We start from the raw sequence: 3,734 nt of genomic DNA, 5'->3' as shown, positions 1-3,734 counted from the left end.
AGGCTCAACCTAATAAGACTTTTTAAAAAGATTTATTTATTTTTATTGAAAATGCAAGTTTACAGAGAGGAGATACAGAGAAGGAGATAAAGAGAGGAGGATCTTCCATCTGCTGGTTCACTTCCTAAGTGGCTGCAACGGCAGAAGCTGAGCTGATCTAAAGCTAGAAGCCAGGAGCCTCTTTTGGGTCTCTCACATGGGTGAAGGAACCCAAGGCTTTGGGCCAACCTTTGCTACTTTCTCAGGTCACAAGCAGGGAGCTGGATGGGAAATGTAGCAGCAGGGACACAAGCCAGTGCCCATATGGGATCGTAGCACTTGCAAGGTGAGATTTTAGCCATTGAACCATAGCAACGTGCCTATAATTAACACTTTTTTAAAGCTAGCAATGATTACATGCTAGACACTGTGTTATGAGGCTTTTGCTTCCTATTTTACTTAATTTTCTTAAGCCTGGGAGCAGGCCTAGCAATAAATTGCCATTTTATAGGTGGAACAACTGAAACCCAGAGAAATTTAGTGATTGATCTAACTGTGATTGGTTTTAACATTAGCATTACCAACATTTGGGACTGGGAAATTCTTCTCTATGGGGCCTGGTCTGTACGTTGTGAGATATTTAGCAGCAGTCATGGTCCCTGCACAACAGATAACAGGAACATAACCTCACTTGAAACCCAAACTGTCAGACTGCCAAAATCTCCTGGGGTGGGGTGGGGAACTTGCCCCTGGCTGAGAACAGTGGTTCAAGGTTATGTAGGGATGAAGCCCTTGAGCCAGGATGAGAGCCCAGACAGCCCTGGCCCAAAACCTGTGCTTCCACATACATGCACAGTTTCATCCAAGTTCAGGGAGGAAGAGAAGGGAAAGAATTTGAAAATAGCTTGCAGAGCTTCTGCAAGACCATTCCCTGTGGTCTGATCGACTGTCTAGGGCTCCTCTTCCAGCTGATTGTTAATGGAGGACAGGCTCAGGTGACCACAGCAGCCACTCCACATCAGGAGCTCAGTTTAGGACTCAGGAAGCCTGAGATATCCAAGACATGATATCAAATTACTCTTACCTGTTTTTGATTTTTTTTTATTCCAAGGGTCAGCACAGACTTTGAATTCCTTCAAATTGGTTCCCAACTCATTCTTCCCTTCTTTTACAGAATCAGTAGGATAGCGTGTTCCATAGAAACACAATGTCAGTCACATGTCTAACTTTAAATGGCATAATAGTCACAAAGAAGTTAAAGGAAACAGGTGAAATGAAGTTGGACAATATTTTTAAGTGATCCAATGAATTTTCTTTATTATTTGAATCAGTTTGGAGGTGAATTTTCTGTTTGTTGTTGTTGTTGTTGTTTTTTGGGGGGACATAAAGACTCCTGTGTGGCTCAGGTATGCATAAAACTGTCTCATTTTTAATAAGGCCTTAGAATGAACACATACAATACACTTAATGACAGTTAAAATTACTATAGTACCGCTTGTATCTGACCACATGGCACCAATACTCTTAACATTCATTTTCACATCCATGTTCAAAACCACTAGTAGGATAAATGCATAGAGGTCTAATTGGAGATTTTGGGATAAGATCTAGGGATATGAGTCTTTTTAATTAGACTATTTTGGAGAATACAAAGAATTCATGAAATAACTGTCTCTAGGACAGGAAATTTGGTGAATGGATATTTTCTGCATATTCTTTTTTACAAGTGTGAATTTTATTTAAGGAGAAGGGATACAAATAGAAATATATGCAGTATATAGAATTCAAAGTTGAAAATATTCAGAATAGAGTCTCTTCTTTTTGTTTCTAAGTATAAAGTCTAAAAAAATTTCTAAAAAGAGCTGTTTTCTGTGGTGCATTGAAGGGGATCAGCTGCTTCAAGATGAGGCTGAATATCTCCTTCTCAGCTCCTGGCTGCCAAAACCTCATTGCAATGGATGATGAACATAAACTTTGTACTTGTGAGGAGAAGCGTACGGTCACAGAAGTTGCTGCTGATGCTCTGGGTGAAGAGTGGAAGGGTTATGCCATCTGGCTCCGTGATGGAAATGACAAGCAAGGCTTTCCTGTGAACCAGGGTTTCTTGATCCATGACTGAGTCCACCTATTGCTGAGTGAGGAGGCTTCCTATTACAGACCAAGAAGAACTGGAGAAAGAAAGCACAAATCTGTTTGGGGCAGCGTTGTCAATGTCAACTTGAACGTTTTCAACGTGGTTATTGTAAAGAAGAAATGAGATAAAAATAGTCCTGAATGACTGATATTGGGATGCCTCATCACGTGGGTCCTAAAAGAGCCAGTAGAATCTGCAAATTTTTCAATCTCTCTAAAGAAGATGATGTATGCTAGTAGGCTGTAAGAAGCCTCTAAACAAAGAAGGTAAGAAACCTAGGGCCAAGGCACCCAAGATTCAGCGTCTTGTTACTCCATGAATCCTCCAACACAAACACTAGGATATTGCTCTGAAGAATCAGTGTACTAAGAATAACGAAGAGGCTGCAGAATATGCTGACCTTTGGCCAAGAGAACGAAACAGGCCAAAGAGAAACGCCAGGAACAGATTGCCAACAGACATAAGCTGTCTTCTCTGAGAGTGCCTACTTCTACATCAAAATCCAGTCAAAAATAAGGTTTTAAGAATAACAAATAAGATGGGATTTAAAAATTGCATAAAGGATGAAATAGATGGTATCAATGGCAAGACAGATACAGCCATAAATTAAAGTGTTGGAAGCTCAAGAGCTGGCTTTGTGGCAGATTAAGCCTCTACTTGTGATGCTAGTTTGAGTCCAGATTGCTGTTCTTCCAGTCCATCTTCCTGCTGTGCAACTGAGAGAGCCATGATGACAAGTCCCTGAGGAAGTTCTTGGGTCCTGGCTCTGGTCTGGCCTAGCACTGGATGTTATGGGGTAATTTGGGGAGTGAATCAGTAGATGGAAGATTTCTTTATGTCTCTTACACTCTCTTTGTCACTCTGCCTTTTGAATAAACAAATAAGTAAAAAAATTGTTTTAAAGTATAGAATTCAGATGAAGGATTAGATGTATTTTATTTAATGGGATATAGCCAAAATATTGTAATTTTAATAGTCAACAAAATATGCAAAATTGCTATTAAGATAGTCTACTTTTTCCATGCTAAGTCTCAAAAACATGATGTATGTTTTTCACTTATAGTCCAGTTGGCTTTGGACTAGCCACATTTCAAGGACTCAATTGCCAGGTGCCATGTTGGCTAGATCTAGAGGATCATGGCTCTCTAACCTAACCTAATCTCTTCATTGGTGCCTGGACTTTGCCTCAGCATGCTCAGTTCCAGCCTCATATCCACTACACGATTCTCAAACCAGGTTAGGGGCCTGGACTCCATCGCAGCCCTTACACTGAGAAGCCATTGCTTATCTATTGTCATCTGTCCCTTGAAAAGCTATTTGGTCTATTCCTTCCACTGCACTCCTACCTACTTGCATTGTGTGAAGCACAGTGAGTACTAGGAGATTTTATCTTGAGTCAATTGCATCAGCATTCTCTTTGTACTTGCACATATTTTGGGGAATAAACTTTTAGGAGCACAGGTTTGTTTTTCTTTCTCCCCTTTTGGCCTTCAGAATCAATGAAGACTTGCCCCAGCCTTCTCCTGGGGAATGAAGCTGGACCAGGAACATGGGGCCCTGGGAATCACTCAGCAGACTTCCTCATAGAGATGAGCAGGGTCCAGCGTGATAGCCTAGTGCC

At 41.0% G+C, this 3,734-nt stretch overlaps 1 pseudogene; it reads left to right on the top strand.

The window, feature by feature from the left end:
• Positions 1-1,882: 1,882 nt before the first annotated feature.
• LOC101530620 (small ribosomal subunit protein eS6-like) lies at positions 1,883-2,629 on the top strand (annotated as a pseudogene).
• Positions 2,630-3,734: the final 1,105 nt, after the last annotated feature.

Source organism: Ochotona princeps, chromosome 9 (genome assembly GCF_030435755.1).
Source record: "Ochotona princeps isolate mOchPri1 chromosome 9, mOchPri1.hap1, whole genome shotgun sequence".
Taxonomy (NCBI): Eukaryota; Metazoa; Chordata; class Mammalia; order Lagomorpha; family Ochotonidae; genus Ochotona; species Ochotona princeps.
This window is presented reverse-complemented; position numbering and strand designations above follow the sequence as displayed.